We start from the raw sequence: 12273 nt of genomic DNA, 5'->3' as shown, positions 1-12273 counted from the left end.
TCTCCAGTGTCTCCATTTTCCTAACTTTCAACATCAGCCTCATCTTTCTCCATTTTGTTTTCCCACTTCCCATATCAGAATCTTAAACTAATTGCCAATTGCCTCATTGAAAGGTGAAAACTCTTGATTCTCTAAAAGTAAGTTTCTTTACATTTAGAGGAGTTGGTGTTTAGTTTAGCTACTGATTGATCCTGTGGTGGTGATGAGATCTACCTTCTCCTGTAGATGTGTGCCTGGATGTGTGTCAGCGAGAGTTGCATTCGCATCCACTCTGTCATTTGATCCTCACGACATTCCTATAAGGTAACAAAGCTAGTAACATTTAAAAAAATGGGGCATTAAATACAGAGATTAAGGCATTTATTTGCCCAAGAACACGCAGTTGGTAAGCAGTGGAGGATTCCATGGTAGTGATACTGACTCCCAGATGCTTAATTAAATCTCTGTGTGCTGAGGGCAGGAAACTACAGCTGGTTGGTGGACCCAAGTTCTAATCATAGGGCTTAGATTCAGTGTCCCTTCAATGCCTACGCAGCTCTCTCCAGTCACTATTATCAGGTTTACTAAATCCTTTCTCTAGGTCCAAAGCACATCTACCTGGCTCTTTAAGACAGAAAGTTACACATAGGAGACTTTGGGCTATAATCCCATTCGATTTTCAGCTTACTTAGCATCTTGACAATATACTTTCCAAAGCACAAGAGTTAGGAAATTACAGGGCTTCCCTGGTGATGCAGTGGTTGAGAGGCCACCTGCCGGTACAAGGGACACAGTTTTGATCCCTGGGCCAGGAGATCTCATGTGCCGCGGAGCAACTAAGCCCATGCACCTGTGCTCTAGAGCCTGCGAGCCACAACTACTGAGCCTGTGTGCTGCAAGTACTGAAGCCCGCGCACCTAGAGCTCATGCTCTGTGACAAGAGAGGCCACCACAATGAGAGGCCCGAGCACTGCAACAAAGAGTAGCCCCTGCTCGCAGCAACTAGAGAAAGCTCGTGTGCAGCAATGAAGACCCAGTGCAGCCAATAAATAAATTAATTAATTAACTTAAAAAATTACAGGGATGACATGGACATTTATAATTTTTCTTCAGATGATAACAACCCTCAGATGTTCATAAATAAAGCTTATTTTGTATATTCAGAGAGCAGAGAAAGAACATGTCTTCAAAGGACTACACGCGTCTTTTCAGGGGAGTAAACCTGAGATCAAGTCGATGAAAAATTATAAAAGGAAATACATATAAAAGAAACTAAGAAGTAAAGTATCAGGCTATAAGGATGAACATGATAACAAAAATACCCACAAAAAATTAATGGAAATTTTTAAAGTGATTAACAAAGTCTCCTTGTCTTCCTCACTGCCAGGCCTCAGGGAAAAGCAGCTGACATTTTGTACTTCCATTTTATTCTCCTGCCAACTTCTTATAGCGAATAGAACCAGGACGCCCTTCAATTTCCTGCCACCAAGTGCGTAGATTTACCATCATCCACTTTAATCCTGTTTCCTTCCCTCTCGTTAAACAGACCAGAGCAATTGTCTTTTCTTCTATTTAAGGCCACTTATGTTACTGAAAATCATCCCAATATGTGTATTCTGTAATCTTAGAGTCTATTAGCCAGTTTCTATATATACTCATGTTTTCCGTCTAGCTGGGATATCCCCATTAGCTTAACAATTGTTTTTGTTATCAGAGTACTACATGTATATAATGCAGAAAAACAAAGAGTAAAGAAAGAACAGCCTCTACTTTACTGCCACTCCTGCTTCCCAGAGGCAAACTCAGCCAACTCTCAATTCATCCCTCTTTCCAAACTCCAAACTTGCTGTTATGGCTATTTGTTCTTTCTTTCTTTCTCTCTCTCACTCTCTCTCTCTCTCTCTTTTTTTTCTTTTTGGCCATGTCATGGCAAGTGAGATCTTAGTTCCCCAACTAGGGCTCAAGCCTGTGTTCCTTGCACTGGACCACTAGACAATTCCTCTACTATTTCTTATTTCCTTAATTTTTTACCTTTAAGTTTCAAACATTATCTATCAATTTCCCACTAAGGAAGATTAAGAGCATAGAATCACAGTTTGTGGTTAAGGCAATATTCAGTGTCTACATTACTTTGCTGGTATAAAAATACTGTTCCCAGAGGAGCCATATAGTATGATCTAATTGCATTTCCTATTGGTAGGACTATTTTGCTTCCCTGGAGTTAACAAATGTTTTGTTTGTGTATTTGCTTAGTTTTCTATTTATCAGTAATTAACTTATTCACAAACTCTCTCCAGAATTCTCTAAATAAATGCAAAAAAAATAGACGGAAATTCAGCTCTATGGGAATAAGCAAAGAGCATTGAAATAGTAAATACATGGGCAAATAGAAAATATTTTCTTTATTTTCTTTCTTTTAATTTCTTTAAAAGATATTGGCTGTTTAGAACAATAACTGTAACCAATAACTGTAGAGCTTATAATGTATGTATAAATAAAGCACGTGACAAGGGTGACACAAGAGATGGAGGAGGTGATAAATGAAATTTAATAGTTGTACTTTTTTAATAACTTACATGAAATGATGCAACATTAATTATAAGTAGACTGTGATAAGTTAAGTATATATATTGGAAGTCTAAAATAAATACTACTAAAAATGCAAAAAAGGATAGCTTAAAAAGTAAACAGAGGAAATAAAATAGAATATTAAAAACATTAGGGACTTCCCTGGTGGTGCAGTGGTTAAGAATCTGCCTGCCAATGCAGGGGACATGGGTTCAATACCTGGTCCGGGGAGATCCCACGTGCCACCGAGTAACTAAGCCCTAGAGCCACAACTACTGAGCCTGCCCTCTAGAGCCTGCATGCCACAACTACTGAGCCCACGTGCTGCAACTACTGAACCCCTCATACCTAGGGCCCGTGCTCTGCAACAGAAGAAGCCACTACAATAAGAAGCCCATGCACACAATGAAGAGTAGCCCCTGCTCTTCACAACTGCAGAAAGCCTGTGTGCAGCAACAAAGGCCCAATGCAGCCAATAAATAAAAAATTAATAAATTAATAAATTAAAAAGAAAGAAAGAAAAAAGAAAAGAAACACATTTAAAACAACACAAGAAAAACAAGAAAAGTAGGAAAGAAGGAACAATAACAACAACAAGGAAGAGAAATACGAAAAGAAACACGAAGATAGTAGATATAAATTCCAACATATCAGTAATTACATAATATAATTTGTATAAGTTTTTAGTTGACAAACACCAATTAAAAGGCAGAAGTTAGACTAAATTAAAAAATAAGACAAAACTATATGTTGTCTACAAAAGACTCGCTTTAGATATAAAAACACACATAGGATTAAAGTGATGGGGGGAAATATATGCACCATGTTAATATAAGGTTTAAAAAGCTGGTATAGCTATATTAATATTACTAAAGTAGAGTTCAAGACATAGTATTATCAGAGATAAAGAGGATTTTCATTATGATAAAAAGATTGTCATTAGAAAAACAAAAATTATGGGTGTGTATCTAATAAAAAGAAACTTCAAATGCAGTAAGTAAACATCATCAGGACTGAAGGGAGAAACAAACAAATACATAATTATAGTTGGTGAGATTGCAATGAACATCCTTCTCTCAGGATGTTTATCTATTGATTAAAAAAAAGAATACACAAATTAGTAAAGGTATAGAGAATTTGAATAGCATTTTCAACCAATTTGATCTAACAGACATTTATAGACTGCTACACAACCAAAGAATATATATGTTTTCCCATGCAGGTGAAACATTTACCAAGATAGATTACATACTGTGTGATAACACAAGTATCAATAAGTATCAATGGCCATAGTATATACTCTGGCCACAACAGAATTAAATTAAAATGAAAAAATAGGATATCTAGAAAAAATCCTATTTAGAAATCAAGATAAAACACTTCTAAGTAACTCACTGATCAAAGAAAAAAATCACAGGGAAATTAGAAAATGGTCAAATGGAACAATAATGAAACATAACAAAAAGCAATTTTTAAGATCAGTATCAAGATTTTTAGAAGAAAAGTTATGGCTTTAAATGCTTATGATAGGTAAGAATAAAGGTATAAAATTCATGATCTAAGATTCTACCTTAAAAAAAAGAGAAAAAGGGAGGGGCAATATAGGGGCATGGGATTAAGAGACACAAACTACTATGTCTAAAATATATAAGCTACAAGGATACAGCACAGGCAAGTATAGCCATTATTTTGTAATAACTTTAAATGGAGCATAATCTATAGAGACAGTGAATCACTATGTTGTACACCTGAAACTAATATAATATTGTAAATCAACTATAGTTCAATTTAAAATACATAAAATAAAAAACTATGAGGAAATTTAACTTAGAGAAACTAAAAATAATGAAATAATTAGACAAGTTGGAAATCAATAAAATAGAAAATAAACAATAACAACAAAAAAAAATTCAAAAGCAGATTTAAAAAACAAAATCTGACCTTTACAAAGATCAATTAAAGCTGATAAACTCCTACCAAGCCCAATCAAGAAAATAAAGGAAAAAAATACCAATAGTAGAAATGAAAAATCGGTATCACTACAGACCCTACAGTCATTCAAAGGATAAAAAAAGAAAATAGTATGAGCAACTGAATTCATGCTGATTAAGTTTGACACATATATAAAACAGTCATAAGTGAAAAACACAACTTACCAAAATGTACATGAGAAGTACGAAATCTGAATAGCTTTATATTTTTAAATAAATCGCAAAAAAAAAAAAAAAAGTCCCTATAGAGAAAATTTCTGGTCTAGATGATTTCACTGAGGAATTCTTTTGAACATTTAAGAAGGCAATAATGCTGTATTATACAATCTCTTTCAGAATATAGAGGATGAAGGAACACTACCTAACCCATTTTAGAATAACTTAGCTAGAATAATTGTAATACCCAAACCAAATAGAGCTACTACAAGAAAAAAATGAAACAATATACCCACACATTGACCAAAATCCTTCACAAACACACACACAAAAATTCCTTAAACATATATTAGCAAATTTAATCTTTAATATAGAAAAAAAGTACCTCACAGCCAAGTTGGGTTTATTCCAGAAATTCAAGGTTGGTTTAAAATTTTTAAATTACTCAATGTAATTCACCACATTAAAAGAATAAAAGAGAAAAATACATAATCATCTCAATAGATAATAAAAAAAAGAGTATTTGACTAAATTCAACACTTATTTATGAGAAAACTTGCAAAGCTGGGATAGCATGAAGCTTTCTCAGTCTGTTAAAGGCATCTATGATAAATTGCAGGTAACGCCATTCTTAATGGAAAATAGTAAACTTTTCCTCCTTATTTCAGCAACCTGGAAATGACGCTTACTCTCATTACTTCTATTCAACATTACACTGGAGGTCCTAGATAATGAAACAAGCCCCCTTCTCAAAACAAAACAAAACAAAACAGAAAGTATTAAGAATGGAAAGGAAGAAATAAAACCTTCTTTTGTTCCACAGGATAAAAATTTATGTAGAAAATCATAAGGAATATACAAAAAACAAAACAGAACAAAACACCCTAGTAGAGTTAATAAGTGAATGTAGAAGGTCATACAAGATAATATAAAAATTGCATATTTACATCTTAGAAACAAACAATGGAAAATAAAATTTTAAAAATACCAGGATTTCTACTTCTAGTTAGGTTGCAAAAAGCTATCACTTTCACCCTAACAACAAAAATAGACAAGGTTAATTTTTCTAAACCCATCAGAGAACTGAGGATGCAAAAACAAACACACAAAACAAAATCCCTAAGTAAAGAGAACTCCAGAAAGTGACTAGTTCTTCATAAGGTAGCAGAAGTCCATGGCTGTTCTCACCTCTAGTGAAACAGCAGAGTAAAGCAGAATCTCCCATAAATGTAAGATGAAACTAGCTGAAAAATTTTAAATCACTTAATGGCTGTATGTGGACTGGCATGACAAATTAGAATTCTGAAGTTCTGAAAATCCAGTCATAGAGCAAGTCAGGAACCAACCTGCCAAATCTTTCCTATGGGACTTTACAGAGTACTTTACAGGGTACTTGGGACAGTACACCAAATCTGAGGGCAGAGCAGGGCAGGAAATACACCCCTCTCCCAAATGTAAGGCAACTACCCACTGAATTGGATGGGTAGAACAAAGGGAATGAGGGAAATCAATTGAAGGTACCTAGGACTTTTACTGACAAAACGTTGAGGTCCATGTTAGAACTGAGAGAGCCCCTCTCTTCCCTCCCCACGCTATGTACTCTAGGTTCTCAACTTCCAAGGTATGGACGTGAAGTAGGAGATACCTCTCCAAGGCAAAAAGAGACCTCCCAGGGAACTGACAGCCCGGAACAAGACTGAAGAACAAATGAAACTTCCCAGCTGGCAGCTTGGCTATAAAACACAAGATACACCTGAAATATTGCCAGTGCTCAGAGGGAAAATCTTGATTTTGTTTCAAAGTATTTGAAGCCAGTGGTAAAATGCATTCATACAAAGTCGTGACAAAACCCAGAACAGAATCACTACAGATATTGACTCAGCCTTACTTTAGTGGTGTGACTCAAAAAATAGCATGTACTTTTTGGGACGTACATATTATTTCCTTTAGTTTCCTTTTTTTTTTCTCTCATGTGTGGCATAAAATCAGACATTACCAGAAAAATTAAGAAGAAAATGTGATTCATAGTCAAGAAAAGAAATAGTCAATAAAAGCAGATCCAGCTATAGCTTAGAAGTTGGAATTAACAAACAGGAACTTGAAACTATATTAAAAATGCTAAGGGAAATGGAAGGTTAAACAATATACATGAAGAGAATAAGAAACTTCAGAAGAAACACTGAAACATTGAAAGAATCAAATGGAAAGTCTCTAAGTGAAAATTACATCATCAGGTGAGATTAGTATCAGAGTGGATTACATTTAGGAAAGAATCTGTGCACTTGAAAATAGGTCAATAGATAGTACCCAAACTAAAAAACAAATAGGATACAGAATGGGGGGGGGGGGGAAAGAAAATAAAACCAGAGCATCTGATATATGTGAGGCAGTATTAAATGATCTAACCTACACAATTGGAGTCACAGAAAGAGGAGAGAGAGAATGGGAAAGGAGAAATATCTAAAAAAAGTAATGACTGAGAATTTTTCAAAATTGATGAACATCAACCTATATGTCAAAAAGCTCAAGAAACCCCAAAGAGGATCATTTCAGAGAAAAAACATACCTAGAAACTTTACAGAAAACTGCTGGAAACCAAAGAAAAAGAACAAATTTTAAAAGAAACCAGAGTGAAAAGAAAAAAAGACATTCAGGAGAGTACAATGCAAATCACCAAAAACAACAGAGGCCAGAACACATTGCAATAACATCTTTCAAGTGCTGAAAGAAAACAGCCAACTTAGCATTCTGTATCCAGTGAAATCATACTTTAAAAACAAAGGAGAAATAGATACCAGTTTCAGGCAGACAAAAGTTGAAAGAATTAGTTTCCACTATAATTATACTAGAAAAAAGACTAATAGAAGTTCTTCAGAATAAATAGAAATGATGAAAATATAGATCTGAAGGAAGGAAAAAGAGTACTATAAAAGGATAAATACATGGGTAAATGATAATAAATTTTTGTAAAAAAATGTTCATACACACAGATATGTAATATTTTTAAATGTATTAAAAAAACTATTACTGCCTGTTTAAAATAAAAAATAACAATGTATTGCAGGGTTGGTAGCATGTGTAGACATAAAACATAAGCATAGAAAAGCACAAAAAGTGGAACTGAACTAAGTATTATAATACTAGTTGAAGGTAGACTGTGATAAAGACGCATATTGCAATCTTCAGAGCGATCACTTGAAAACAGATCAAAGGAACTACAAGAATCTCAATAAAGAAGGTAAAATAAAATATTAACAAAAACATGTAATTCCTTCAACAGAAAGCAGAAAAAGAGGAAGAGAGAAACAAATGGGTGAGATAAATACCAGATATCAAGATGGGAGAGTTAAACCCAAACATATCAATAACTACATTAATTGGAAATGGACTAAACACGCCAAGTAAATTGCAGGGATTTTCATGCTGGAACAAAAGCAAGATCCAACTATACCCTATTTATAAGAAACATGAGGGAAAAAGAAAGATGGTGGCGAAGTAGGATGTGGAATGCATCCCTCTCCACAGATGCATCAGGAATACAATAAAAGATGCAATAATTCCCAAAGAGAACCAGCTGAACACCAGCAAATGACCTCAGACACCAGAAAGGACTGCAAGGATCCTGGCATAACTGGGTAGGACAGAGGGAAAAAGAAGAGAGAGAGAGAAAGAGGAGGAGAAGAAAGGAAAGGGATGGGTCTCACACCCTGGGACAGGGGGATCTGAAACAGAGGGGAGATTGCCGAATTTGGGGAAATGTCCCTTTATCTGATGGGGAAACCCCTTCTCCAACAGGGAATTTCCCTGGGTCAGAAGGGAGGTATCTGGGATTGTTCAAAGAGGGTGAAGTGGCTGAGTTGTGGCAGATGGGAAAGAGTAAGAAACACACAGAGGGTCTGCACCACAGCTCAGTGTGTCTGGACTGAGACATCGGTTCACAGCTGAACAGGGGGTCTGGAAGCTGGAACGTGGGAACCGGAGAACTGGTTCAAGGTGAGAAACGTTGTTGGCAGTGGGGTGATGGACTGAGAGGACAGGAGGGAAGAAATCCTCAGTGGAGAGTGCCTACCACAGAAAGCTGGGCAGCCGTGGCAGCAGCTCGATACTGCTGACTCACAAGCAGGGGGGAGGAGCTGCGGGTGTAGCCTCTCTCTTGGCACCTGCAATGGACAAAGGAAGGACTCCTCTGGGCCTGGCTAATGCACTCAGGGATAACAAAGGCCCCCAGGCAGGGCTGGCCTAGAGCACCTGCAGCTGAGAGCCAAAAGCCTGCAGAGTGGCCCAGCTCTGCAGACATTCTGTTTACACCTGAGCCACCGGTGTCCCTCTGCAACAGGCACCACCACGGCCAACTGAGCCACCGTGACCCAGGCAGGGCGAACCGGCGGAGTCATAGCAGGAGGGAGGATCTGTGGTTGGAGTCATTCTCTTGGCCTGAACCACCCAAGCTGCTGTGACACAGGCGGGGCACCACTGCTCACTCACTCCCAGGGGAAGAAGCCACTATTGTACCCTCTCTCTCCACACACACCAGTGCTTACAGATGAACAATAAAGGAAGCTCTGCTGGTTGCAGAGTAATACAAAAAGCCCAAGGCAGGTAGAAGGACACTTACAGCTGAGACCCCAAGGAAACAGAAACATTATTATTAATTCTATTGATCTGGTCCATTCAGGGGTCAGTTCTAGATTTTTTTTTTTTTTATTATTAATTACGATCTTAGTCCTAAGGGACATACGTGTTTTATAACATATTTTTTATTCTATTTTTTTTAGCCTTTTTATATATTTCTATTTCTAGCTAAGTTTTTTGTAGTGCTGACTATATCTCTCCTACCTTCTTTTCATCTCTTTTACACATTTCTATTTCTTTCTTTTTCTTTTCATATTTCCTGTCACACTATGCCCTTCTGTTGCCCTGTCTTCTATCCTTTTTTTACTTTATTTTATCTTAATATACTTATAAGCAATATTATCTGCCTGCTCTGTTTCCTTGCATTATTCTCCAGATGACACACTGCTTTGGCTTTATTATTAGGTTTTGTCTTTACCTTAGTTCTAGGTATAATTGTCTGATTTCATTCTGAGAATCTTCAGTCTGGCTGGTGGTACTTTTGCTCTTTATTATTTTTAATCCTAGCTTTCAAAATCTCCCTGGATTTGTGTTTGCGGATGTGTGGGTTGTTTTTTTTGTTTTGTTTTGTTTTGTTTTGTTTTTTTCGGTTTTGAATTTCTGTTGGTTTTCTCTTTGATTGTCTGATGGCATAATGGGGTTCTTCTGTCAGGTCTTTCTAGTGACTTATGTTCTATTGGATTCAGTATTTGTGTGTCTTATACATGTATGTGTTTCCTTGACTTAGTATTTGTTTGACTCAACACTCTGCCATTAGTCTATGGCTTCGACAGTCTTCTTTAAACCCCTTTATTCCCAGGACAAGCAACTTCTGAAGTCTGCACTACTCCATCAGAAGTCAAGTAGGAGGCTCTGGGGAGGGAGCACTGAATCCAGGATGCTAGACTACTAGGGAGTCCTCAGACACAGGGAAGACTAACTGCAGAGAACTCTCACAGAGCCCTGTATCAGAGTCTAAGACTCGGCTTCATCTGACTGTCTGCAACTGCCAGTGCTGGACACCTCACACCAAACTACAAACAAGACAGGAACACAAACCCACCCATCAGCTCACAGACTACCTAAGGCCATATTAAGCTCACAGATACCCTAAAACACACCTCCTGACAGGGCCCTGCTCATCACAGAGAAAAGACACAGAGCCACACACCAGAAAGCAGACACCAGAACTCCCCACCAGGAAGCCTACTCAAGACACTGGACAAACCCCACCACAGGGGGCAGAGGGCAGAAACAAGAGGAATTACTACTAGGCAGCATAGGGAAAGGAGACAACAAATCCTATAAATTAGACAAAATGAGAAAACAAACAAACACCAAGCAGGCAAAGGAACAGGAAAAAAACCCACAAGACCAAGTTAATGAAGAGGAAATAGGAAAATTGCCTGGAAAAGAATTCAGAGTAATGATAGTAAAGATGATCCAAAATCTCAATAACAAAATAGAGAAAGTACAAGAAACAGTTAATGAGGACTCAGAAGAACTAAAGAGCAAACAAACAGTAACAGACAACAAAATAACTGAAATTAAAAATACTCTAGATGGTACAAAGAGAAGAATAACTGAGGCAGAGGAACAAGTAAGTGAGTTGGAAGATCAATGGGGGAAGTAACTGCCACAGAGCAGGAAAGAGAAAAAAAGAATAAAAACAATGGAAGACAGTCTCAGAGACATTGGTGACATTAACTGCACCAACATTCAAATCACAGGCATCCCAGAAGAAGAAGAAAAAAAGAAAGGGTCTGAGAAAATATTTGAAGAGGTTCTAGTGGAAAACTTCCCCAACATGGGAAAGGAAATAATTAATCAAGTCCAAGAAGCACAGAGAGTCCCATACAGAATAAACCCAAGGAGAAACACACCAAGGCACATATTCATCAAACTAATGACAATTAAACTCAGAGAAAAAATATTAAAAGCAGCAAGAGAAAAGCAACAAATGACATATAAGGGAAAACCCATAAGGATAACAGCTGATCTTTCTGCAGAAATGCTGCAGGCCAGAAGGGAATGGCAGGATATACTGAAAGTCCTGAAAGAGAAAAACCTATAGCCAAGAATACTCTACCCAGCAAGAGTCTCATTCAGATACGACAGAGAAATCAAAAGCTTTCCAGACAAGCAAAAGTTAAGAGAATTCAGCACCACCAAACCAGCCTTACAAAAAATGCTAAAGGAACTTTCCTAAGTAGGAAACACAAGAGAAGGAAAAGACCTACAAAAACAAACCCAAAACAATTAAGAAAATAGTAATAGGAACATACATGTCAATAATCACCTTAAATGTGAATGGATGAAAGGCTACAATCAAAAGACACAGACTGGCTGAAGAGATACAAAAGCAAGACCCTTACATATGCTGCATACAAGACACACACTTCAGACCAAGGGATACATATAGACTGAAAGTGAAGGGATGGAAAAAGATATTCCATACAAATGGAAGTCAAAAGAAAGCTGGAGTAGCCATACTCATATCAGACAAATTAGACTTGAAAGTAAAGAGTATTACAAGAGACAAGGAAGGACACTACATAATGATCAAGGGATCCATCCAAGAAGAAGATATAACAATTGTAAGTATCTAAGCACCCAACATAGGAGCACCTCAATACATAAGGCAAATGCTAACAGCCACAAAAGGGGACAATGACAGTAACATAATAATAGTAGGAGACTTGAACACCCCACTTACATCAATGGATAGATCATCCAAAAGGAAAATAAATAAGGACACACAAGCTTTAAATGACACATTAGACCATCTCTACTTAGTTGATATTTATAGGATATTCCATCCAAAAACTACAGAATACACTTTCAAGTGCACATGGAACATTTTCCAGGATAGATCACATCTTGGGTCACAAATCAAGCCTTGGTAAATTCAAGAAAATTGAAATCATATCAAGCATCTTCTCTGACCACAATATCATGAGAATAGATA

The sequence above is a fragment of the Hippopotamus amphibius genome, chromosome 8 (assembly GCF_030028045.1).
Source record: "Hippopotamus amphibius kiboko isolate mHipAmp2 chromosome 8, mHipAmp2.hap2, whole genome shotgun sequence".
NCBI lineage: Eukaryota > Metazoa > Chordata > Mammalia > Artiodactyla > Hippopotamidae > Hippopotamus > Hippopotamus amphibius.
The sequence above is the reverse complement of the archived record's forward strand: the minus strand, read 5'-3'. Positions refer to the sequence as shown.